Here is a 27,915-nt window from a genome sequence, read left to right as displayed (position 1 = left end):
CAAATGGGGAAGGGCCAATGGCAGAAGGGGCGGGGCTTAGGGCTGTCAGCCCTGCCTCCCCATACTCCCTCAGAACCACACATGGAGCGGTGGCACAGTTCTCCACAGCATTTCAAAGGGGCCCAGAGCTCCAGCCACTGCCACTTTAGCAGCAATGGCAGGTGGAACTCTGGTTCCCTTTGAAATGCAGGCCTGGGGGCAACTACCCCCTTTGCCCCACCTCCACCCGTCAGCAAACCTGGACGCAGGCATTTTCTGCAACCTTCCAGAAACACAGAAAAAGGAAATCACCACCACCAAGAAGTAACAACCTCATCAATAATAGATGAAGGACTGTCTTTAAACAAAATCTCCAAAGGCAAAATGACTTTAAATCATGCCTAGGGTTGGTTTTATAGGCTTAAGTTGCCAAGTTGGAGTCTAGAGACCAAACTTCTCAACCACCCCCAGTAGCCCCCCCGCACCCCAGGGAGATACCTCAATATCCCTCCCAGAAATGTTTGCTACCTGCCTTCACTAACCAGACTGTCCAAGTTGTATTTCTGTGCTGCATGCCCCAGCAACCCATTTAGTGAAGGCATGCTTCAAATACTGCTGGTCTTATTTACACAATTTTGAAAACTGAGTTCAGTTTTGCAGTATACTCAACATTTAAATAGCCATATTCAGCTGAGGAGCTTGTGGTCAATTAAGCCTTAAGAGTCATCTGAGTTGGGAGAGTAAAATTCCTTTTTCACAGGTTTGTCCATGGGGACTTCAAGGGTCCACAACAAGCCTGGATCACACCTAAGAATAGATTCCCAATCCCACCCATGCTACAATCTCCCTTGCTAGGTCCAGTTAATCTGCCAAAAACTCACAGTAGATCAGATCTTGTGGCTTGCAGTGAAAGACAGATACTGAATCTGCCCAGGTTGCACCCCCTACCTCCTACAGGCCTGATCTCCATATAGCATTCACTTCAGTGCACAGCCCAGGGGCGTGGGGGGCTTGAATGGGGTGAACAAAGAGCCTTGGAAGGTTACCACTTAATTTTCCTGCATCTCCACGGGACACCATTTCACAACTGATATGGAATGGCTCCTAAAGTCAAAAGCAAGAGCTCCTCCCTTGGACTGTTGCAGACATTGGTTGGAACTAGATATTGGAAACATCACGTGACAGCTGGATGGATATTTCCTTGCAATCCTAGTTCTGACAAGATGTATTCAGCATCCAAGGAGCAACTCAGCTCCCTGACAGGTGGCCACAAAGTTGCTCTGTCTGCTGAACCAATGCTGACACCTGTGCTCTCAGCTGACATGAGGGCACAGTGCTTGTCCAACTGTGCTATCCCCGAGTGATATATGTAAAAGCTGGGGCCGTTTCAAGGTGGAAAAGGGAGGAGAAGCAAAGCCAACAGCGCTGATGATGTAGCTGTAACCTGCTCTTCCATGAGAGCAGCCACAACCACGTTTTCAAAAGCCGTGCCCTCTGCTATCACAGACACTGCAACTGGCATTGAAACGTAAGGATTGGAGCCCACCTATCTACAGTACCACTGAAGGTGCAGCTGTCTCTGGGATGGAAGAGGCAACTGAGTGAAACAGCCATTCTGCACTACCCTGCCCAAACAGCAACGGAAAGGGAATGTTAGCTGATGTCCCAGGGACAAACCAACAGAGCCATGGGATCATCATCAGTAAAGCAGACGAGCTGCCCAGACAACACGGTGACGGGCCCAGCATGCCAACAACATAGAATTTCTCTCTTTTAAGGTTTAATCTGAAAATTCCACAGGCAGCATAGCCCATGGGAGAAACAAGGGCTATTTGTCCCTGCTGGGATTGAGATCTGTGGTTCTCAGAAGCAGAAGGATGCTTATAACCAGTAAATCATCCCCAAGAACTTCATACCATGCCACACACTATTATTGCTAATAGTTTCATGGGGGAAAAGTAATCCAAGAACTCTTACATTTCATTACTTTTTATAATGCAACTACATAGCAGAAATCTTCAGGTAACGTTTCTGTGGAGAAAAATGTGCATATGACCTTGGTAGATTCCATCTCCGCTCCCCCACAATGCTGTTGTCTCAAACTATTACAAAGCCACAACTTCCAAGCATGAGTCTCTTAGATACCATTTTTTAGTGGGAAGAAGCGAGCTGGAGAGAAGACGGGTGTAGAAATTCACCCAGTGACGGCACAGCACTGTCTCCCTCTCAGAGCCTTTCAAAATCTCAACAATCTAGATGTAGTGCTCTCCACTGCATGGTAACATACAGTACGCACATTGTCCCCTAACACCCACATTCACAGCTGCAGCCTGTCGCTGGGGCTTATTTTGGGGCCCGTAATAAACAGAGGTCTTTAAATCCCCTCCAGAGAAAAGGCAACCCTGCCCTTGCTATCTCAATGAGATACGTCAAAAAGCCACACAATGCCATGAAGGGAAACAGTCACACAGGCTCTTCACCTCATTTAAATATTGAGCATTAAAATTCAAGTGCCCTTTGTAGAAAGCCTCCTTGCATGACCAAAAGGATGAGAGGCTTGAAACCATTACCCGGAGCCCTTTTGTTTCCTTCCAACCATGAGGGGTTAAAGGTAACAGGCACCCTGACAGGGAGACAATCCCCTTGTCCTTGTGTTAACTGCTATCGCCCTGGGCATGCTTGGTTGCTTCCTAGACAGCTCTAAGCCCCTGGCAGACAGGCAGGCTGCCTTGAGGGTGGAGTTAGGGCTGACTGCTTTTGGCAGTCCTCTCATGCACTGCACTGCACGGGCCTCAGCCTCTCCTGTCAAGAGGGAAGTTCATATAGGAGCAAGGGATTGTTGTTTGTTTTAGTAACCAGATTTATGGCTGCCTGTCTGCAGCACGGAGGGGATTCCCACAGCTGCCATCCCCATGTTCCGAGCAGCAGGAGACCTGCCTTTTGGGCTCATCCGCGTTTCTTTAGCGAGACAAGAATCCCAGAATTGCAGAACGCTAGACTGAACTGGGAGGAGCGATTCTGGCTCCCAATGGGGCTATTGTGGTGCTCTGTCCACAGGGGAACACCAAACCCCCTCGGGAAAAAAAGGTTCCCTGGAGACGTTTATTCAGATCCAAAGGCCTGTTGTAAACGGTTGCCATTCAGAGAGAAAGAACTGGGGGGAGTGGGGGTGGAGGGGGGAAGAGTCCCAGTTCACTATAAGACTACGCAGCACTTTGCAAAAAACCCTTTCAAACTGAGCGACTTTCTAAACTCAAACTGGGTGAGTTAACCGTATGTTAAGTCAGATACTTTCTACTCTGAGTGACTAAAATATTCTTTCCAAGAAATATCCTCACCCCAGCCCCACAATCTTTCCTGATAAGGTGACCCCAGTCATACTAAATCTGGAGAACCCCATTTAATTATTCAGGAAGAAAAACGGAAGTCATATTGTATGCACTCAGAAAGATATGGTATTCAGAACAAACTTGGACAATGCTATAGATTGTACATGCACTTGGATTTACAAGAGCTCTCCATATGCTAAAAAAAAAAAAAAAAAAAAAAATCTGCCAGAGTATGATTAGCAACTAAAACTGCAGCAGATACAAAGATTGCTTGTTACTCAGGTTGAAGTCCTGGTCTGCCATTCCAACCTGAACGTTTTATGGCTGCTCTTGGTCTGAGCTGTCCCAGGAAAAGCTCTGTGTGTTTTCTGTAACTAAGACTTCTAAGACTTGGCACAAAGTCTGTTTAGACAGAGTGCTGTTGAAGAGAACATTCCACTTCTAATAACCCCACCCTTGTCAAAATGCCCAGGTTACTCAGTGACCCCCTTCCAGCAGATGTAGGGCCGCTCTTTAAAACATACAGCACAGATAGTTTCCCACCTTGATAATGCTGTCTTCTTTTTTCTCTGACATAATTACAACAGAATTAATCAGCTGGATAAACCACCATCCCACATTAGGGAATGTGTTGCTTACTGCACAATTTACACAAAGCAGGATTTTAAGAAGGCGAGTCAACTTTTCCTGTGATAAAATGTGACATATTTTTTTCAAGTGACCAAAAAGTGATATCGGTGACCAAACGGCTCATAAAACCTTAAAACAGGAACTAGTTCTATTCCAAAATATCCTGACAACTTTCTAAAGAAAAACAAGACTAGCGGGTTAGAAAGAAAAAAGTTCTCACATGATGGGGTGTGAGACACATCAATTAGCCAAGTCTTGCTAAACTGCTTAAGGAGTTTTGTTGGTACAAGTAAAGGTAAAGCTGTCTGGGAAGGTTTTTTATACCCCTCCCATCTGCAAAACCAGGTGTTTTAGTTACCATGAGTTCAACCTCAAATTTTATAGTCCTCTAAAAGTCTAGCAAAATAGCTTTTCCATACACAAAAAGTATTATGATGGGAGAGTCTGAAGGTATGTCTACACAGCAAAAATTATTTTGAAATAACATCTTTTATTTCTAAATAACTATCCTAGCATCTACACAAAACCACCGCTATTTTGAAATACTTTCGAAATAGCAGTTGGCTTATATCAAAATAGGTAAACCTCACTTCGGCTACGTCTATACCAGCTCCTTCCTTTTGGAAGGGGCATAGTAACGAGGGAGTTGGGAAGATGAGAATGAATATGCCGCATCTCATTAGCATAATGGCAGCTGGGCATGATTCAAAAGTGCCGCTTTTAAATCATGCACTGCCAGTGTAGACAGGGGCCTTTCGAAAGGACCCCCGGGACTTCGAAAACCCCTTCTTTCTAAAACTGTAAAGTCATGTCAGTGCCTCACTAGCATCTGCCGAAATCCCTCATTACCATGCCCCTTCCGAAAGGACAGGGGCTAGCGTAGAGGCAGCCAATGTAAGTATTAGATAAGAGGAAATATTTCTTTCTGATAGGAGTTTCTCCCCTCTGCCCCACTGTCCTGCACTTTTATTTTAAAAGCAGCTCTTTGGAATATGACAAGTGAATACTCATGCAAGGCAGATACGGTTCTGTGGCGTATTACTTAGCACTCACTACTTTTGATTATGAGAGTTAGGAAGTTTAAATGTATAACTTAGTTTAGCAACATGCGCTGTGTGGGTAAGTTAACATTATAAACGGAATCAAAATGTTAATTTCCTAATTTTGTTTTTTTTTTTGGGGGGGGGCAGATTTTTTGCAATACCACAGGTCCACTCCTCTCATTTCAGATTCTTTTTTCATAGCTAGGCTTAGAAGCGTTGACACTCTGGGTGTTGGGGGCTTAGCATGGCCAGATTTATAGGGACAATTCTCATATTTTGCTTTCTTTTATATAGGCACCTATTTCCTTCTCCCCACACCTCCATCGTGCTTTTTCACAATTACTGGCTGGTGACCCTCAGGCCTGTTGATGAAGGTGGGGCAAAGGGGGCAACTGGGGGCCCGGTGGTTCAAATAGATCCAGCCATTTCTGCTGTTGAAGCCTAAGGCGCTCCAAATTGCTGCTGGGGTCCCGGGCAGCACACTGCGGGTGGCACTAAGGGGGGACACAGTCTGGGTGGTGCAGAAGGCTGACTGCCCCCAGTCCTGCCCCTTCTGCTCAAGATTCCACCTGTTCTGGGAGTGCAGAGCTGAGTCTCCTGCCCCTTGCCCACGGACCCAGCAATTCTGATGGCCTCCTTGGTCACCCTATTGGGGCTGGAGCACCTAGTCACTTAGGTCAGCACCTCCCTCTCCTTCCTCCTACTGTGCAGAAGGCACTGAGGCCAGTAGAGAGGAGGGGCAAGGAGTCAGGGTAGAGGTCAAACAACCTGCAGCAAGTCAGTAAGTCAATGCCTATGTCTATGCCCCTGTCCTTGATCATCTATCTTGCTCTGTAATGGGAAACAAAGGGCTCCCAAGCACCTAAAAATCATTGTTACAGAGCAACTCTCGAATTTCACTGGGCTGGAGATCTGAACCTAGAGACTACTGTGCATCTCAGCAAGGTACTATCTATGAGGGACATCGCTTAGATTTATATGCATAGATTTCTTGCCATGGCATTGCCATCGACGCACCTTTAATGAGGACAATGCATCAAAAACTGCAGATCTAAGTGACAAGGTGATAGACACACCAGTTTCTGGACATTATTGCTCCTACCACAGCTGCTACCTATGGGGATTGCATCAGTGAGATAGTGGTAAATCTCATTCTGTCCCCAAACACCAGCCTGTAGTAAGCAGCACAACATATGAGCCTGTGACTAAGGCCAGGTCTACACAAGGGGGGGGACTGATTTAAGGGGCATTAATTGCATAGCTGGAGTTGTTATCCTAAACTGATTTTAACTGCTGTTCACACAGCAGGAGGTCAACTGGAGAATCTCACACATTGACTTCCCTTACTCTTTGTGACTGTGAGGTGTACCAGGGTCAATGGTGGAGCCCTAATCGTTTGATTTAGCACAGTCCCGCTAGACATGCTAAATCAATCCCTGTAAGATCAACTGCACTGCGTCAATCTTCCAATAAGTGGAGATGTGTCCCCAAACAGACATTTTGAAAGGTGCTGTATTATCATAACAAGAATATTCATGCCCTCCAATCCGGCCTTTTGGGGAAAAAAGGCAAAACAAAAAACACCACACACAATTTGCTCTTTTCTGGCTTCAGAAGGGTCAGATCTTCTTGAGGCACCAAAGTTCATGCTAACTCTTCCTTCTGTTTTACCTTTCATTCATGTTCCTCATTTTCAAACCAGTGAAAACTCCCAAGAAAGCTGGCTCTACATAAGAAAATTTCATCCAAATGATTAGAGTCAAACTAATGAATAATTTTAATAAACCCCAAAGTGTATTCTAACCATGCAATTCAGCCATTGTGCAAATAAAAAAGGTGTCTAGGGCGGGGGTGACAGGACTGCAAAGATTATAATTTACAATTCTGTCGGTGTCTTAAAAGAAGTTCAAGAAAAAAACCTGCTCATTTTGTATTTGGCTTCCTAATCATTGTCATTTTTCAATTAGAAGAGACCTCATTCCATTTCTCTCTGTAATGTCTCCCCAGGGAGGTGTTATGAATGCACCAAGCTTTATGAGATGGACAAATTTGGCTTCCAAATGCAAAGTAAGGTCACTCTAATTTAATTTAGCATAATTTTCACTCCTGAATACATTTCAAACTAACCGGTTGAGACACCACATTAAAGTGACATAACCTGCGTCTCCATCTTTTTGGTCTAGACAGACATTGTTGGTTTGGGGATCAGCACGTGATCTCTCTGCAACTAAATTTTTTTTAAAACAGATTCTTGAATTTCTGGAAATGGATATTCAGGGTCACGTGAAATCACTTATCACATACTGCATTCATGTTTCTATTGCTAGTCTGCCCCCTTAAACCAGTTCTGTCCTTCACTAAACATTTCATAATGGATCACTGTGTTCCATTAAATCAAAACTAGGAGCCCAGACTCCTTCCAAAAGCTTGTGGACTATGAACACTGCAGCTTGTACAGGGTGCTCGAGATCAGTCTCTCAACCAGGGCTACAAGTACCTTTGGGGTATATCAACTCATCTAGATATTTGTTTACAACAGGCTACGCAAAAAACACTAAAGTCACTACAGTCTAAAAGTTCATTTAGACAATGACTTGTTTGTACTGCTTCGTGTACCTTATGCCAGAATGTAAGTACAATATTTTTATTCCAATTCATTTATTTGTGAATAAAATGGTAGAAAGTCAGCAAGTTTACGGCAGTAGTCTTCTGTGATATTTTCGCATGTTTTTTGTAAGTAAGTAGTTTTTAAGCGAAGGGTAACTTGATTGTGTGCAAAACAAATCTGACTCCTGAAAAGGGTACAGTAATCTGAACAGGTTGAATGGCACTTGTTTTAAGACCTCAGATGACCTTATGACCATGTTTCTCAACCAGTGGTACATGTACCCTTAGGGGTATGCGAGAGATATCTGGGGGTACTTACGTTTTTTTGTTTGGGTTTTTTTTTTTTTTTTTGAAAAAGGGGTCTTTTATTAAGAAAGGTTGAGATTCAGATTACAGAAGCACACAGAGATGAAGCAGCACACAAGGCTCTTTTGATCTTCTGTCTACATGTCTGAACAAATTTGGGCAACATTTTAAACAGTGCCAATGGGACCCTGAGCCTTGCCAAGTCGGGTTGCCACTGATTTAAAGAAATTGACTATGAAGTGAGAGAAATACCACCTCCTTTGCTGGTTAGAAACAATCATGCAAATTTGGTCATGCCTGGACTTCTGTCTGTCCACAAGGGCATGAGGAACCGGAAGTGCCTGAAACGTCTGAAAATCTCCCACTGTCTGGGGGAGTTGTCATTCTGGCCAGCCGCCTCCCATGTGAGTGACTTTCAGCTGTTTCATTTATCTGGGCTTCAGGAGCACCAGAGCCAAGATTTCTTCCTCATTTGCATGAGGACCTGGTTATTTAGAATTTAAAATCAAACTGAACCAGACGTTGAAAGGAATAACCTTCTGAAGCTGCTAGGAGCATGTCCATGGAGCATTTCACCCACAAAAAGGTTTATCTTTTGTTTAAAATGAAGTCAGTGATTTAATATTCATACTGTTACCAATGATCATTACTCTTTCCAAAAGGTATCAGGTGCACGTACCCAGCTACTTCCTTATTTTACAAGTTTTGTTCCCATATATAGAATTCATAACAACCATTCTTTTCGGCTATGCAGAGTACCATTTATTATACTCTACAGCTGTAGGGGAACAAGGCACGTAGGGAAAAATATACCTTCATTTTGCTGAACTAATTCAGAAACATTCCATCTGTAAGGTACAAAGGTGGTTTTCAGCACAGACTCTTGCAGTAAGATCTTTGATTTCAGTTGGATACAATCTGCAGGTCAGAACAGTTCTATTCTGGGGTTGCCAGCCCTCCCCATTTTATCAGGAGTTTCCAGCAGTTGGGCTCGATCTCTCAGTGGCTCCTGAAGCCAACCTGGGACATTTTTACTTGCTAACAGTTCGGTGGAGCAGCGGCGCTAAGGGACGCCCCTTGCCTACCCTGCGCCGCTTCAGTAGGCGGCCAGTTCATCCCTGCAGTGGCGTAGCCCTTTGCTGGGGGACAACAAGGGGTCTGTGCGCATTGCTGTCTCCCCAAGGGCTGACTCTCCAGCTCCCATGGGCCAGGAACTGCAGATAATGGCAGCTGCAGGGGCTGTGCTTGCAGGTAAGGTCAGCGTGGAGCCTCCTGCCCCTATCCTTCCACCCCCGTCTATGAGCCACCATCAAAGGGATGTGCTGGCCACTTTTGGGAGCTACTGGAGGTAAGTGCTGCCCAGTCACAGCCTGCACCCCTCACTCCTTCCCATCCCTCAATTCCCTGCTCCAGCCTGCACTCCTCACCTCCTCCTGCACCCAAAATCCCTCCCAGAGCCCACATCCCTTCCTGCACTCCAAGCCCCACTCCAGCCTGGTCAAAGTGAATGAGGGTGAGGGAGAGTGAGTGACAGAGAGAGGGGGAAGGAGCGGTGTGGCTCCAGGGAAGCGGCAGAGAGTGGGACAAGGATGTTTGGGTTTGTGTGATTGAGTTGGCAACTCTACTGTCTCTCCAGAGGCTTCAGTCATTACATGCATTACACACCAAGGAAGACAACAGGCAGCAGGGAGACCAAATTATTTTCAAGATGGTAATGCAACTACATTTTCTTCTTTTGGCTGTTGATACAGAATGAACAAATGATACATACTATGGTAAATTGGGCAGAAACTACAGAACATCTTTAGCAAGACAAACATACTAATTAAGAGCCAAAGGATGTCTCAATGAAATGGATGCCTCTAATGCTTTGTTCTTTTACTTTGACCATCATTTCGTCCAAATTCTCTTGATACCACCATTTCAATTCCTTGTTTAAATCAATTATCAACAGGGTAGTTGTGTTAATCTGTACCCACAAAACCAGTGAGAAGTCCTGTGGCACCTTATAGATTAACAGATTTTTTGGAGCATAAGCTTTCGTGCACAAAGACCCACTTGATCAGATGCATCGATAGAAAGCATACACACAGCCCCCGCTCTTTTGAAAGAACGGGCCAGGGATAAAAAAAATTCAGCACCATGAGGACCACTCTTTCAAAAAAGGCCCATCGAGCATCTACACATGCTTGTTTTCAAAAGAATCTTTCGAAAGGAGGCGCTCTTCCTGATCCAGGAGTGGAAGAGGGTTCTGGAAGAAGAGCCTCACTCTTTTGATTTCAGCTCAAAAGATTGCATTTTGTGTGCGGAAGCTCCATGTGTTCTTTCAGAAAAGGGCCTGATTTTCCAAAAGACCTTGCTAGTGAAGACACGACCCTTCTGAGGATGAGTTGAGTTAGTATTATTAGCTCCACTTTACAGACAAGGAAAACTGAGGTGTAGAGAGGTTCAAGATGATGCATCGAGCCAAAACTAAAGATTCTTCTGTTCTTTGACATATCACTGTCCTTTTCAAAAAATCTTTATGCATCAGAACAGCAGTGAAAATGACACAAAGAGATTACTCCTCAGAGGAGTTAATTCTTTGTGTCACTAAGTGGGAGAAAAAAAGGGAATAACTGTTTGATGGGCTTTGTCACTGAAAGAAGGAAAATTTCCATCCTATCTTCTGCTAAAAGCACATGGTTAATTCTCTTTTTCTTGAATATGATCATGCGTGACAGGCCTGTTTTCCATCTAATAATCATCTTCCAGGCAGTATTTGCTTACGTGCTCTGCAGTGCTTTTGCTGTGAACCCTAACAAACGCTGAAATAACAGCAGATGCCTCACATCCCCTGTGCACATGTACTGCAAGTTTGGGTGGACTTTACAGAGCCCAGAGAATGGAAGCATCAAAGCAGTGGCACTCTGAACCATTTTAGAATGACACTGTTTACACAGGGTAAGTGGTGAGCCAAGACTCCGAGAAGATTAGGATACGTAACTGGGGTTTAATCTATGCTGTAGTCCCCTGATAATACAACTCCACTGAGGCCATTCTAACTGTTGAACCTCCTGGACTGGGGGAGGAGGGTGGCTATGCAGAAGAGGGTTGGTCTGTTTTCCCCAGGTAAGGTCTGTCAGGCTAGGATAATATCAGTCACTCTCATATGCTCCTCAGGCTGTCCGCTTCTTACTCTCCCCTAGCACTTAGAAAAGCATTGCCGGCTCCATTGGGAGGGCCGACAGCACTAGAAGCAACTGAGCTCCTTATCCAGACAGAAATGGGGTGATCTACATACAGTGAGTCCCTCCAGGTCACAGAGAGAGTGGAGACTGCACCCGGATCAGAGTAAAGCTGGCTTGTTTCTACACAAAGTCAGCCCCTTTCAACATCTTTCTCCTGCTGCCCCCTCAGACAAGTTCCTGTCCCTCTTTGTCCCTCAGACAGTTTCAGGCGACCAACATAAAAAGTGATTGTTGAGTACCATGGAAAGGGCACTGAAAGTTCTGAATGATGAGGTGAATACAGGCAGTGAGGCATAACAAGAAAAGCTCTGTTTATACCAGGGAAACTTCTAAAAAGTCCCCAGTGTTATGAACACCAGATTATAGAGAGGGGGGTGCCAACATGGGTTTATAATGGAAATTCAGTTGCAGCTACAGCTAATCTAGACATCAAGACTAATTAGATTCGTAGAAAATAAGGAGGAAGTGAGTAAGAATTCCTGACACTGTGAAGAAGAAAACAGACTAAAAAGAACACCGATTTTATTACATGAAACATTTGAGAGTCTGGTGGAAACGTTTTCTCTGAATCGCAGCCACTCCCTTGCACTGCCAATGTCATTATCAACGCAGCTCAGGAGAGGTACCAAATATGTTTTTCTTCATCTATCCTGATTCTGCTTAAAATGAATTTGGTTCTCTCTGGACTTTGGTCACACTCTGCATAGGTGATAAGAGACTGTCCTGTTGAGAACAAAGGGGAAGAAAGAGTGCACAGACATGGAACTGGACAGGGTAAATTGGGAACTGTTCCTGGATCACTATCTTTCCAGAAAGATTGATAACAGTTGTTTGCAAATCAGTATATGGAAATTCAAGATATGTGGCAAAATTGTCAGAGAAATAGTCCCCTAGAGGTTAACGGAATGGCCAAAGAACTGTTTCCAGTGCTGTATATGGGCATTTGGTTCTGAGTTTGTCTAAGAAATTTCAAATGACTTCCATGGCTATCCACACTGGGATTGAACAGGATATCTTGTGTGCAAAAAGACTCCTGTTGCCTGACTACCAGTGCTCAGTAGAGAGCATATGTACTGCTATACAAAGAACAACAGATTTAGAATTTTCCTCTTGAAAAATGAATGAAGGTGCAACTTCCTCCTGCATATCAGAATAGCCTTCAGAGAATGTGGACAGAGGACTTCTTTTAATACGGGGTGGTTAGAGAATATTTGTCTTTAAGGTGTTCATAGAATGTCATTGTGGGCAGTTTCAGCCTCTTTTTCCTTTAGCCACAGCACTGCTGGAGATAATGCATGAAATCCTCTATTAGCACATGAGCTGGTTAATGAAGTATAAGCCCCCACACTTAATGTTAAAGATGATACTGCTAGTTCAAAGAAGAAGGGAGGGAAGGTAAATAAAGCCTCTATCTTCGCTGCTAAAAAAGTCCCCCACCACAATTCAGGCTAATATACATTAGCTATGCCACTATAAAATCCCAATGGAAGCAAAGCCCCGTAATATTACAATAAAGACAAAGGGAGGCCAATCATGTGTGAGAGGATAGACTGTTAATTTTGCCTTGCTACTTCATGGTCAACAGGCACAGATGCTTCATCTCCACTATGATTTTTACACCAAGCTATCAAACTGGGGGTTACAACAGTGAGGCTGTGTCTACACGTGCCCCAAACTTCGAAATGGCCATGCAAATGGCCATTTCGAAGTTTACTAATGAAGCGCTGAAATGCATATTCAGCGCTTCATTAGCATGCGGGCGGCAGCGGCGCTTCGAAATTGACGAGCCTCGCCGCCGCGCAGCGCGTCCAGACGGGGCTCCTTTTCAAAAGGACGCCACCTACTTCGAAGTCCCCTTATTCCCATGAGCTCATGGGAATAAGGGGACTTCGAAGTAGGCGGGGCCCTTTCGAAAAGGAGCCCCGTCTGGACGTGACGCGCGGCGGCGAGGCTCGTCAATTTCGAAGCGCCGCTGCCGCCCGCATGCTAATGAAGCGCTGAATATGCATTTCAGCGCTTCATTAGTAAACTTCGAAATGGCCATTTGCATGGCCATTTCGAAGTTTGGGGCACGTGTAGACGTAGCCTGAGAGAACTGATTTCCTTTCTAGTAGTGAGGACATAGTCTAAGGCTATGTCTACACTAGCCAAAAACTTCAAAATGGCCATGCAAATGGCCATTTCGAAGTTTACTAATGAAGCGCTGAAATACATATTCAGCGCTTCATTAGCATGCGGGCGGCCGCGGCACTTCAAAATTGACACGCCTCGCCGCTGCGCGTCTCGTCCCCATGGGGCTCCTTTTCAAAAGGACCCCACCTACTTTGAAGTCCCCTTATTCCTATGAGCAGATGGGAATAAGGGGATTCGAAGTTGCTGGGGTCCTTTTGAAAAGGAGCCCCATCGGGACGAGCCGCGTCAATTTCGAAGTGCTGCGGTTGCCCGCATGCTAATGAAGCGCTGAATATGTATTTCAGCGCTTCATTAGTAAACTTCATTAGAAGTTTTTGGCTACTGCAGACACGGCCTAAGAGGTATAAGGTTATGTGAATTCATGAAACAGACATGGTTGGATGGTGGAAGGGGAGAGAGGCACTAACAGCATCTTTTAGGGACTTATCAGACTCTAAACTAGATGAGCAGTAGGAGCATAACCAGTCCTGGGTGACACTGCTCTCAGCTGTGCTGGGAGGACTCTCTGTGACTGAGGTGACCAGCTTTGGACCCCCTCTTAAAATCTCACCCAGTGGCTCAAGAAAATGGAATCTTGACCACAGACGCCAGCATACAGCAGAACTATTAGACGGAGAAATCCGACTTCTGTGCACTGAAGGAGTTTATGCAACACTTTGCCATTCTGTCATGCATTTCATAGATGGGGCTTGTTGCACTTTAAAAAAAATATACAGATTGCTGGCCTGGAAAAATGAGGCAGAGTGATGTTAAGGGACTTGCACGAGTTCATGTAATGAGACAATGGACAGCAGACTGGGAATAGAATCTAGTGTGTTACTCCTTAAAGCATTTGCAGCTATTCGGGAAGTCTCAGTTTATGCATATGACTCACCTCAGTAAAGTAATAGAATAGGAAAGGACTTCTGATACAGTGTAGGCATTTCACACCAAATTCCCATCTGATATCAAGAGAAGAATTCATTTAAAACAATGAATTCTGATTGGACAACACCTTTTTAATTCAACCAAAGTACCCTGTCCTGTCCTACATCTAACATAGTTTTGAGCAAAACACAACGAGGTTGAGGAGCATGTTCTCCAGCCTGTGCAATCTGAAGTGAATTGTTGACAAGAAGGCTGCAGTCTACCATTATCTTCTAAACATGACATTATGCGATCAGTGTTCCATTCAATTTTTCCTACTATGCCTAAGTGGAAGGAATTTTCTCATGTGCACCAGTGTGGAGGTGATGTGTGACACCTCGTCTTCATATTGGTGCACATAACAAAATGTGTGTGGCAGGGTAGGACTTAGGGAGGGAGCTCATGTTTGGATCAGAAGGTAGATGTGTGTGGGCTCTGGCTGGGGTGAGAGGTTTGGGGCTGGGACACAGGGCTGGATGCCAGGGCTCTGGCTGGAGGTGTAGGCTCTGGGATTCGGGGCAGGGTGCAGGGGTGTGACAGAGGTCCAGGCCACGTGAGCTGTGGTGAGGGGGCTCTCTGTCTTGGCCATAGCAGGGAGGCTGGATCCAGGCCACCCAGGCTTTGGTGGGGAGGGCGGGGAAGGGGTGTCCGGGCGGTGAGTCTGGGCTGCCTGGGCCATGGCCGGAGCTGGGGAGAGTCTGGTTTGATGGCTGTGGTGGACATGGCTGAGTTGAGGATAGGCCATCCTGGTGGGGCCTGGGTGTCTCCAGCAGGTTGGAGGGTGGGCTAGGCTGTGGCCAAAATTCAAGCAGTCCTCTCCCTGGCTGTTGCAGGTGCCTGCCCTGCATAGCCCTGTGCGGCACTAACTGAACAGCTGTGCAGCCATGCGGCTTATAGGGAATTTACACAGTGATATATTTGGCTACACACTTCCGCTATAATCTCTGGAAAAGAAACATCAATTTATATGGGTTTAAAGGTCCCAGTTTCCCAAATGGCCTTTTAAAGATATGCGCCTGGTGTCCAAACAGAGTGGTTGGGGGCGGGGGTTCTCCCTACACACATACTTCTGTCTTGCCTTGAAAGAGAGACGGAGAGAGAAAAATTCTGGAAGAATTAATAAAAAGATGTGCAGACATTTGTGATAAGTACTTTGTTCATGTGCTGGTTTTCCATTAGCACTGCCAATAACCCAATGACTGCCAACGTGACTCACAAAGCAAAATGTAAAGGTTAGGGGCACAACCTGAATTTGGATTTTCATGCTGTTTGTCTAACTGTTTCTTACCACTCCCTACCCTGGGAATCTTTGCTAGAACAGATTCCTTGTGAGTTCCTAATGACAGTGCCAGTTTGTAGAAACAGATGTAAAAGGAAACATGGGGACAGTGCAAGGTTTTGCCTTTAAAAGACAGGTTCAGGTGTTAATGATATAAGACAAGTAGCAGGAAGAGGCGAGAGAAGATGGCTAAATCAAATGGAGTCAGTACAGTGTTCTGCACCGTGATTTGGGGCCGAAAGGTCTCCATGCATTCTACCCCAATTTCTACCTCCATAATTCTGTACCTGCTAGGGTTGATGGGGAATGGGAGAGAGGGACACAGCAGGATGCTGGTCATACAGAACACTGGGTATACCTCTCCACTACAGGTTAGACTGATGCTGTGGCAACTGGTCCACTGGTGGTCAACTGAGTGGGTTTAGTGAAGACCCACGAAATCAATTGCTGATTTCTCCCCCATCAACTCCACTATTCCACCAGAACTGCTAGGTGTTGTACAAAGATAACAATAGTTCCACCTCCCAGTACTTGTACTGGACTTTTCCAGGGGCATGACAAACAGGGATGTAAACATTTCAGTAAAAAAAACAAAGCATACCCTCCATCTACCAGGCCCTCTCACTATGCTCTGAGCGAAGAATAAGGTCTACATTGGCCAAAGTCTTGCTGATAATGTCAGATGATGCCATATTGCTGTTTTAAGGTGGCTGTGTCTAAATCATGAAGAGAATGGAGCTCTGGGGGAAGATTTTAGAACAACAAGCATCATCTTGAAAGCAAGATTCAAACAGATAATCTGAGTGAGACCAGCTACAGTCTTAAAAGTGACTATCTAGTATAATGCTGTAGTGTTGCTTGACCTGTGTAACATGACTAGGCCTGGGACCCCAGTTTTTCCAGACAGCAGGGAAACCTGAATCAGAGCACAGAGTATGAATATGAATCCCTAGGAGTTTTGCCTTGCGATTTAAAAAAAAAATGATTTACAGTAGTCTAAAATTAATACAGGTTGAACCTCTCTAATGTGGCATCCTTGGGATCTGGCCAGTGCTGGACAAGAAAATTTTAGAGACCATGGGAGGTCAATACTTTCGAGCAGCGTCACCAACACTTTCACTGCTTACTTGTCCATTAGAAGGCATTTGGGGTAAATTAGAGCTAAACGACAGCACAGAACAGTGAGAGCCAGAACTAGTGGCTGTAAACAAACTTTATGGGGCCACTGGAAATTTGGTCACAGCCATGATAATTTATTGTCCAGCTAATTAAAAGGTCAGATTTCAGATGTTGCTGGATGAGAGAGTTCCAGATTCAAGAGGTTCAACCTGTTAGGAATGTAGCTTTTAACTGGTGTTCAACGACTGCTTGTTGGGCTACCTGCAATGCCTGGAATAATCAAAAGGAGAAAGTGGGGACCAATTCCTAACGTCTACCCATATCTGAACACAAGAAGAAAGGGGAAATCCCATGGCAGAGGGGCAGCACTGGACTGATGTGAACAGCTCTGCACTCTCCTTAATGTAAGGGGCCTTCCTGGGATGCTGCACCTCACAGGAAGTTCTGGGCTGCTGTCCTTGGGACTGCTATAAATTATGCTAGGAGCTGTTTCAGCTCTTACAAGAGCCAGAATTCAGCAGTTGCCCTGAAGGTAGTGCAGTATACAGTCTAGTTCCTGGTTTATAAGCTACTGTGCCCATCAGATCCCAAGCAACATATGTGACACACTAATGTTTTTGCTACCAAAGCTGGTGCAGATGGGAAGCAGTGAAAGAGCAAAACACTGAAACAGTAGATGATGCTTTATCCATTGCCCATCAGAAGAACAGTCCTTGTGAGGAAAATATGGACTGACACACATGGTATCCTGTCATTACTGAACATCTTCATTTACCTTCCAAACATCATCTACTCAGTTTGAATCAGAAATGAAAAGACCTATCAGATCAACGTCTGTTGACGTGATGGAAAATAAAGACCAAAAAGAACAGAGGATTCCATTCTGGTCACACGTACATTGGTGTATGTCAGGAATTACTTCCAAGAAATCAATGGAATTCTCCTGGCAAAAAAAACAAGGCCATAATTGGGATTGGAATCAAACCCATAATAGTCAGCTTGGAAGAGCTAGGTGTGTAACTGGGAAGAGTCAGCTCAGTTCAGTTCTGCTTCATGCATCCTCAGTGCACTTAATGGCTAAATTATATTTCCAGAGTCAACATGGTCACTTGTGTTTCACAAAGCTGAATTAAGATCGCACAACATACTGATCCCATCTCAGGAACAGTGGGAATGGGGGTTTGTGGGGGAGTAACAGTTGCTCCCGTGACTCAGAAAAGGAGCTCTCTTGCCACAGAAATCATTGCTCAAGAAAGATAAAAACACGAAAGATGCCTCTACACAGCCCTCCCTTTTGGAAGGGGCATGGAAATGCAGGCATGGATTTAACTCTCTCATGCTTCATTTGCATATTCCCACATGATCTGGCTTCCAGAACAGCCATTTCTGGAAGCCAAAGCAGCCATGTGGATGGGGTTCCTTCCAAAGGAACCACCCCTCCTTTCGAAAGCACTCTTCTTCCTAATTTTTTTCAGGAAGAAGGGTGCTTTCGAAAGTGAGGTTTCCTTTTCAAGGAACCCCATCCAAAATGGCTCTTCTAGAAGCCAGATCATGTGGGAATATGCAAATGCAGCATGAGATATTTAAATCTGTGCCTCATTTGCATTTCTGATTGGCCACATTTGCATGCCTTTTCTGAAAGGGAGGTGCTGTGTGGATGCAGCTCAAGAGATCAGGCTCAATGTCAATTCTATGACCATAACTGCACTTTAACACAGCTGAGTTTTCATTTGTCTGACTCGATAAGCAAGTGTCTTTGGTTACTCAGCAGAGAGAAACTGTTTGAGCAGTTGTAGGATGTAGCCTGATTGGAGAAAAATCACCCGCATTTCAAGATTGATATTGACACTAAACAGGGCAACACCAGTGTCGAGGGGCCTGGGACAGTTTTGCCACAGCATCCTCTAGACCAGCGCTCAGCCCCCTTTATCGCCTCGTGGCACACTTCAGCACTCGTTCTAATTTCACAGCACACCCAACACATATAACCCAATCCCCTCCCCAGAGCCAGGCCCCTCTGTCCCCCTCGGCTCTAACCCAATTCCCTCCCCCTCCCACAGAGCCAGGCAGCCCTAGCCCCGCCCCCCACTCCAACCCAATCCCCCACCCCTCCTCCAGAACCAGGCACCCCCAGCTGCCCACTGTAACCCACTCCCCCTCTTCTCCCCTAGAGCCAGGCACCCATCCCCCCACTCTAACTCAATGCCAGTGACTCACCGCCACTGTCGCCACCACACATTTCTCCTACCATGTGGGCAGAGCGGCTGGCACTCCCGGCACACAGCTCTGGGCACAGTAAGCTCTGCTTTGCAGCACACTGGCTGTGGAGCACTGCTCTGGACCTGCTCTGACTATTGACTTAAAACGCAACTGCGGCCAGGGCATGTCTGCTAGTACCCAACTGTTACCAGATGGGAGTTTTCCCAAGGCAGCACAGGCACAGCCTTAAGGAATCAGTCAAGTTCAAAGCCAAAGCTACCAGGAACTGACAAGGATCTGACAATTCTAGGCACATGAAGCTTTACAAACAGTAATGTTAAAAAGCAGTTTTTTTGAAGTGATTCCAGCACTGCATTGGGAGAGGTTTATTATATTGGCAGGTTAGGGGGACGGAATAGGGGACAAGGAAGAGATGAACCAGTGTCATAGGAGATATGGAGAAAGTATACGACCTGAAAGGCGATCTCTTAGGACAGTGAGACTTTTCAACATTAACTCCCTTTTTTGCCCACTTCCCCACCCTCCCCCCACAAAGTCTTCTAAACCAACACATTTTATACGCAGAGATGGCTGCAAAGCCCATCGGTGCTCATGGTAAGAGCACAGTTTGTGTACTTCACTTTGGAAGCTATACCCAAGAGCAGGGACACTTATTTTACTTTTTAAATTCAGAATCTGAATTTATTCTTAAAGACCAACTCAACTTTATAAGAAAATTTTAAACCTGTCCTCTAGCTGTCACCAACCCAAGGGTGAGCTCCAACCCTCCTCAACTCAAAGGCACCACCACTTGATAGCTGCTGAAGTTTCAGAAGCAAAGCCTCTTGTGTCACTCTCTGAATTACCACTGCTAGTCCATACACTATCACGACAAAAAGCAGTCAAGTAGCACTTTAAAGACTAGCAACATAGTTTATTAGATGAGCTTTCGTGGGACAGACCCACTTCTTCAGACCATATCCAGACCAGAACAGACTCAATATTTAAGACACAGAGAACCAAAAACAGTAAGCAAGGAGGACAAATCAGAAAAAGATAATCAAGGTGAGCAAATCAGAGAGTGGAGGGGTGGGGGGAGGGGGAAGATCAAGAATCAGACTGAGTCAAGTATGCAGACGAGCCCTCGTCTGCATACTTGACTCAGTCTGATTCTTGATCTTCCCCCTCCCCCCACCCCTCCACTCTCTGATTTGCTCACCTTGATTATCTTTTTCTGATTTGTCCTCCTTGCTTACTGTTTTTGGTTCTCTGTGTCTTAAATATTGAGTCTGTTCTGGTCTGGCTATGGTCTGAAGAAGTGGGTCTGTCCCACGAAAGCTCACCTAATAAACTATTTTGCTAGTCTTTAAAGTGCTACTTGACTGCTTTTTGTTTTGAATTACCCCTTTCGTTCTCCTGGGGAACAGTAATGATTAACAGCTCAAACTTTATGTTATGATCTCTCTCTGCATCTGCTCACATCTTCTGCCCCAAGAGAAAAAAGTCAAATGCCAACTACACCAAAACAACAACAATCCCCGGGCTCCCAGTTTTGCATGAGACCTTGCACTGAGAATTAAGAAAAAGAGATGGTGGCACTGTTCCCTATAACCTTTGCACTTGTACAGCCAATCAGGAAAGATTTAGATGCCACCCAGCTGATTAGAAAAGCATCCACAGCTAGGTTTTTAGTATCTATGGGTGGTGCATATTCACACATGCCCTGGTGAACACAACAAAATTTATTCTGTGCATGGATGGAAAAAATCCGCACATGGATAGAACAGATGCCAGTGCAATGTTCTCTGTAATCAATCAGGAGCAACTCCATTGAAATCAACAGCTTTACACTGGAGTAAATATCATAATCAAGCCCTGTATACAAGACAAAAGCAGCTTTGGTTAGCCTGGAGAGCTTTAAACTTCTATGAAATCAAGACAGAATAGCCTCATGTATGTGGGAAACACTCTGGATCAACAATATGTGGTTTGTTGCTGGATTTTTTTTTTTTTTTTTTTTTTTTTAAAACCCAACCACCAGAAACTCATGACAAAAGATCAGGTCTCATTTACAAACTTTGCTATAAATACTTTTGCTAACTGCCATTTAGGAATTTCATTTCCTGCTTGAGCAAGTCCTGTTGAAAGAGGCAATTACCAAATTTGTTTCTAGTTATAGAAATAGATGTTTGTTGCTGTCCACATCTGTTTCACCACATTGTCAGCTAGGGTGGGGGTGCTGTAAGAAGCACAAACTCTTCCAGGTAGAACTTTGCCATCTTGCCAGAAAACTATCAGCAATTACATGGATTGAGTTTCTAGGCTTACCCCTCACCCCCGCCCCCCCCAACCCTCAGTTTTCTTTTAAGCTCTGTCACCATAATGGAGAGCTGGCTGGTGTTCACAGGATGTTATGCGTACAGGCCCACACTTACGTCTAGCTCTCCTGTGTTTCCTATAGAACAGTCACTGGTTCCACTTCCCACAGCTATCGAAAAGCTCTTACAGAATATACCTTGGATCCATTGCCAGAACTGTCACACCACAGCTGCTTATGTTAGGTATGTGCAGCAGTTTTGAGTTTGAAGAAGATGTAATGGAATGAAGGAGAAATATTATACCTACCGTCCTCTTCCTCACTACTAATGAGGGTCTTATGGATCAGGCCTGACTTACCCAAAGAGCTGGCTGGGTTCCTATGTGACCTCCAAGAAATCAATTTCTCTTTTTGCCTCAGGTTCTCCATAATATTGCCCCCTTCTGCTCTTGTTTGACTTGGCTACTTAGGATTTATGGACTATTCAGGATCTTACCTGCACTAGTCGTTAGTTACCGCACACAGGCCTACAGTGAGACTTCAGCAATATGCATAGGACAGTCACAACCTGTCTATGGCCAAAAGTCAGCTTTTGTACCCAGAACAGTGGAGAGGTACACACGAAATTCTCCTCCACCAGCGTAACTCCAGTGCTGTGCTGTCATAATAAAACCACCTCAACAAGACGGATAGGCCTTATGTCGGTATATTTAGGGCAACATAGTGTATGTGTGGACATCACTTCTTATATTGATTGCTGGCGGTCATTCTTCTCAAGTTCCTGGCTTGGCTGGAGCTGTGAAACTAACAAGAAAGCGGCCTCCCTGCTAAAGAACCAAGCTGCTGCCTGGTGTCCGCTCCATGCCAAGCTATGACGAAGACTCTCAGCCATCCACACTGCCCCTTCTAGTCACTGGAAGTGCTCCTGGTGAGAGGTACAGCACCGACAGAAAGGGGATAATGTGGACTTCAGCATCACAGTAATTGACACAGTAGCTGTTGGTCGATTTATCTCTGTAGTATAGACACCACCCTTAGATTACAAACTCTTTGGGGCTGGAATTCTCCCTCACCATGTGTAGGCACAGCTCCAACCAGAGTAGCAGCCTTGTCTCAGCTGGGCTCTGTCATACAATTACACAATTCCTGCTTATATACACACTTACACAGCTAGTCTAAAGAAAGTAATATATGAGAACATCTCACTGGTGCTTTGCTTCATCAACTGGAAGCTCAGCACATGGGACCACCAAGTGCATTACAGCCAGTTTAGCAACAGTCTTTCTGCTGTGACCAAGAGGTTTTTAAATGCGACAATCTGCTGATTATGCCTTGCTCTACATGAAGCATGTACACCTTCCAACTTTTTTTTATTGAGGCAATACTCCCATTACAGCCCAGGTCATATAATTATTTGTATTATTACATAAGCAACTGGCTTGGAGACAGTACAAGAGAATGTCCCATTCCTGCAAACACGGGGGGGGGCACCTGAGTGATCTTACTGAAGTGGATCATCTTATTGTCTAATGGTTCATTACGTTTTATGCAATCTAATGGGACTGCTTGGGAAGCAGTGAGTTTGCAGCAAAGGAGACTACATAGCATTTCCTCCCTCCAACCTTTGACTTGCCTATTACTCCATATTACACACGGGGAAGCGAGGCACAGCGAGACGAAGCAACTTGCCCAAAGTCATGCAGGGATGTGACTGGATTTGAAGCCAGATCTCCTTCTAGTCCAGTCAATAACCAAAGGAACTCTTTGCATTTTCATGTTTCCCCTACTTTTGGGCCTCCTGCATGGCTTCATCACTTTTGGTATTATAAAACAGAGAAATTCCACCGGGCAGTTGCTTATCTGGGGTAAAGAAAGTTACATCAACTGGAGACATACAGTTTACCAGGGGAGGGGGCGGGGGGGAATCCAAACACAAATCTCAAGTTGATCTGCATTTTGGTATTTAAGTTCCAGTCTCAAATGGGCTTGAGTGCCTGGGGCAAGGGACTAGATGAGAAGAATATGAAGGGCTTGGTAAAATTACAGAAGGGAGGTTAATAAACTTATTTCCATTACAATTGTAGCCACTGCCGGAGGGCGGGCTAACTTCTGGAGCAAACCCTGGTATTTTGCTAACAAAATAAAAAGGGGAATGGTCTTCAGGTGTCTGCTCCTCTTCTCGCCACAAAGATTATTTTATACAAACACAGAGATCTGTTTCCATCTCGTACATGCTTTGTTCGCTACCGTAGAAGTGAGGACTAGTTTAGAATCCCCATGAGACATCTGCTCCCCCTCTCCTAGCAGAGACCTCTCCCACCCTGCACGTAGAAACCAGAAGGTAGATGGATGACTGGGGTTGCGGTGGAAAATTTATGGTTATTCAGTAAGGTCAACACCAACAAAAGGTTTTCACAAGGGCGAGGAGCTGGGGAAGAGACACTCTTTCACTCTCCGCCTGCCCATCCTCTTCCCACTCTGCTCTTCCCAGATGGGATTTTAGCTTGTAGCTGACGTTATAGGGACTGAAATATTCTGATGTGCTTTTGGCTTTTTTAAGTCTGGTTGCAGACTCAGTAGGAGAGCAAAGACCAGCAATTTTCATTGCAGTTGGGCTCTCGTGGGGGTGAAGAGCTTGACTAGGGGGAGGAGGTGAGGAGAGGGAAGGATTATCTGGACTTCGCTTGCCCCTTTTTCATGGTTTAACAATAAAGTAGTAGCTATAGCAACTGGTTAATTAATACATCTCATTTGCATAACTAAAACCACAAATCCATTCAAACTGTGCTGATATTTTCATTCTTAAACTGGGCCTATCGAGCTGTATTCTTCTTACCAGAAAATGAATGCACACAAATAAAATACATAAAAGTATATAAATGTTTTTTGTAACAATTTGTCTGTGCAACTCATCTGACTGACCTGTATTCTCCCAGAAAAATGTTAGCACTTGCAAGAAAACATATTAAAAAGGCAGAAAACAAAAAGGAGACTGAAGTGCCCCTTATTCTCTTTTTTTAAAGTAAAATGATTTGGGGAGCGGATGGGAGGAAACAGAACATTCAAGGACTAGGGAGTAAAGAGATAGTGAATGTAAAGGTTTCAGATGATCATATAGCCAGAGGGGGAAATGTCTTCTCACCACAAACATGCATCTGCATGATGTCTAGACAGTCATAAAAAGGGCAATTAAAGTACTGCATGCTGCAGTAAGCTAATGTCTCCTCTTGGAGTCTAAGCAGTTTAACGTACTGTACTAACTCCAATTTTAAAAAAGGGAAGGAAAAAAAACAAAGACTTTGCAGTGGAAAATATTTTGAAATTCCTTTTTAAATAAGCTGGTAAATGAGTTCAACCTTGTCACATCTTTGCCTTAGAAGTTATATCAAATATTCTGCCTGCGTCCTGTCTAGACTGTGATCACAAAGGGCGTTTAAAGCCCTGTGAGACGCACAGAAAGAGAAGCCATTTAAAGAGGCAGTGTTGCTCTCTCCATCTGAAACCAGCTATCAGGTGAAATTAAAATGAAAATGGTTAGTAAACACTTGAGTTCATAACCAACATTTAAAACAAACAAACAAACAAACAAACAAACCACAACACTACGGAACCAAACCCTCACCACGCATACCTCTTACAGCCATGCTTCATCAAAACCATTTCAATTGCTCTCTCCAGTGGAATTTGGCTGGCACGTATTGTAAGTATCCTTTTTGGCAAAAGAATCTTTACTATGGCTATTTAGGTACTTAAAGCCCAGCTACAAGAGCCACAATAACATGTAAGAGTGATTTAGAATGGAGTGCCTTTACATATAAAGGCTTAACTATGAAATGCTTCAACACATATAAATAAAAGAAAAAGAAAACCTGACTTTTACCCTCAAAGCTGCAGGCTTAAAAATACATAAATTACACTTTATGTAAGAACAACTGGTCTACCTGCACTGAGATGCAACCTGAAAGGCCATCAAGCCTCTCTTCTTAGGGGCAAAAAGCACCTGAAAGCAAACTGAACGAGCGTTGAAACCATTTTTACTGAAAAGGGACAAATTTTCTGGGAGAAGCATAGAAAGTTAAAAGCTTAGCCAAATACAAGAAATGTCTTCCCACCCCAAAACCCCAAGTTTTATCAGCAATTAAGAACGCTGAAATATTTATAAAGAATATGCAAAATACTGATCAAAATACCTGGTCTGGCTTAATGGAATTAGATTTACAATGCCTGTGATGCAGCAGAGATTAGTGAATGTTCTTGACAGATAATGCTACAGAGCAACAATTTCAGCAAATCCTAAGTGGAAGGCTTTGGCTTTTAAAGATTTTATTTTATTGTAAGATGGGTAAAACTGGCCAGGCGCTACTAAGTGCATCAAAAGCATGTTTTGAAGAGGAGGCAGTTACTCAGCCACAATTTCTATTCCAGTTTCATCATGTGGCAGTTATGAGTGGAGGGGGAAGTTTGTCTTTTAAGTTCAAAATTGGATTCTCTCTTGATTGCACCATAACATTCTCCCCTCCCCCATATTTGTTCCCCTCCCACACATGCACATGCACGTTGCTTAACTATTTTAATAAGACTGTTCCCAATTTCACTGCTTTTTCTGCAATAGCCCAAGGGCTACAACTGTTCATTAGGCAGAATTTCTGTTTTAATTGCATTGACACAGATACGTTGGCTATCTGGAAGAAATTTCTAAACTGAGCAGTAAAGAATGGAGCTAGCTGCTTTTCTTCCTTTCTGAAAAGATTCAGACTTTTCCCTATCCTACATCTACACTAGACAGTTTTGTCAACAAAAATCGACAGACTCTGTAGACAAAAAAAAGCCATATGGATGCTCTGGGGGGCCCTCTAATGACAGTCTGGGCTTTGAGGTCACCAGGCAGCTGGGTCTGCTGTGCTTCCAGTTGGCCATTCTGTCAAGAGAGCAGCCGGGCAGTCCAGATCCACGCTATTGACAGAGTGTGTCGATGCAAGCAGATCGCTCTGTCGATCTGCTCCATGTGTGCCCATGATCTCTCGCCATAAGTTTGGTGGGAAGATGTCTTCCGACAGCAACTTCTGTCAACAGATCGCTCACTGTAGGGAGATGTAGCCTATAAGAATAGCAATGTTAGATGCATTACCTAACTTTGCTGACCAAAGGCTGCATTTCAGGCTATGCGTATTCTGTCCTGGGATACAGAATCCTTTCCAGACAAAACTATTGCATTTATTGTAGTGTTTGCACCTTAGGAACCATTTAGAAGGACGTTTTAGGATTGGTTAATGTACATCTAAAAAATAATACATCCATATCTGTGCTAAGCAGTGCCTAGTTTGAATTGAACCTATGGCCAAAAGGGTGTTTTATTTTACTGAATAGGAAAGGATTTCCACAAGGACTGAGAGGGGACATGACAGCAGTTTTCAAGAACCTAAAAGAATGTTACAAGGAGGAGGGAGAAAAACTGAGGGTAGGACAAGAAGCAATGGGCTTATTAAACTGCAGCAAGACAAGTTTAGGTTGGACATAAGGAAAAACTTCCTAACTGTCAGGGTGGTGAAACACTGGAATAACTTGCCTAGGGAGGTTGTGGAATCTCCATCACTGGAGATATTTAAGAGCAGGTTACCTAGGCATCTACCAGGGATGGTCTAGACAGTGCTCATATCAGTTACCTCTTTCCATGGACTTTAATGGGACTGGGCCCAAAGCATGCACATACAACACATGTGCTAGCCAGCAGTAAGTGTAGGGGATATCAAGATGCCATATCCTGCTTGCATTCCAAAGTCAGCTGGGTAATTTTCAATGCAAGGTGAGCCAGACTGGGGCCACAGGGTACAGCTTTGGGGAAGGAATGCAGGTTGCTTCATTAAGATGATGCAACCACTGCCTCGAGATATTTGGTATAATCATAAAAGAGGTCCTCTGGCAAAAGCTCCATTTTGATCCACGCTGTGTGTTTGTGTCCTTGTAGGTAATGCTGGCATATGGGCACAAACAACTGCCACACACCAGAATAGAGAAATTGAGTCACTTTTTGGCAAGATACTGAAAAACCAAATGCTAGAGAGGGGCCCCCATACCGCTCCAAAATCCCCAACCAGCTTTGCAGAGCCAAGGCTTTTACTTCGAGCCTACTTAAGACAACCTGGGCTTTAGGGGTGGGGTGGGGTGGGGTGGGAAGTAGCTTTATTAGATTTTCTTCCCACTCCACCCTCTCGTAAGATGTAAATTTGCAGATAGATTTGCCCTGTAAAAATTTTATCACTCTTGCTTAACAATCAGGCTTCATACCTGCCACAATTCGGCAGCTGTCAAATCAGCCAGGGATTTTATTTAGAATTCTTCCTTGACTCATTTTGGCAAAAGCTAGAAATAACTGCATTAGCTATCTGGAGAAATACCTATGGGTGGAGTTCTTTTAGAAACCACTGTGTTTGACATGACTAGCTCTGAGAAAGGAGCCGTGCCACCCTCCCACCCAACCCCTGCTCATAATTTCATTGTCTTCAGAATCCTGATGAAGTATTGTTGTATATATTATTATCTTATACATCTGATATGCACAACACAGATAAATATAAAAGTGGGGTAAATATTGAATTATTTTATTCCACAGAGAGATTTGCCTAAATAAGCATTTCAGGATTTGTCCATCTGTTGCTATTAAGTGGTTTTTAATTGAAAAGGAGCACTAGCCTACCAAAATTCTCTGGATAAACTGGAGAAATGGGCTGAGGGAAACAGGATGAAGTTTAATAAGGACAAATGCAAAGTGCTCCACTTA

General features: G+C 44.4%; 1 protein-coding gene across 4 annotated transcripts in view; it reads right to left on the bottom strand.

Moving 5' to 3' along the window:
• PMEPA1 (prostate transmembrane protein, androgen induced 1) overlaps nt 1–27,915 on the bottom strand; it is an 84,378-nt gene that overhangs the window by 14,209 nt on the left and 42,254 nt on the right. The gene's annotated exons all lie outside the window — the stretch shown is intronic.

Source organism: Carettochelys insculpta, chromosome 17 (genome assembly GCF_033958435.1).
Source record: "Carettochelys insculpta isolate YL-2023 chromosome 17, ASM3395843v1, whole genome shotgun sequence".
Classification (NCBI taxonomy): Eukaryota; Metazoa; Chordata; order Testudines; family Carettochelyidae; genus Carettochelys; species Carettochelys insculpta.
Note: the sequence above shows the minus strand (reverse complement) of the source record. Positions and strands in the feature narration are given on the sequence as shown.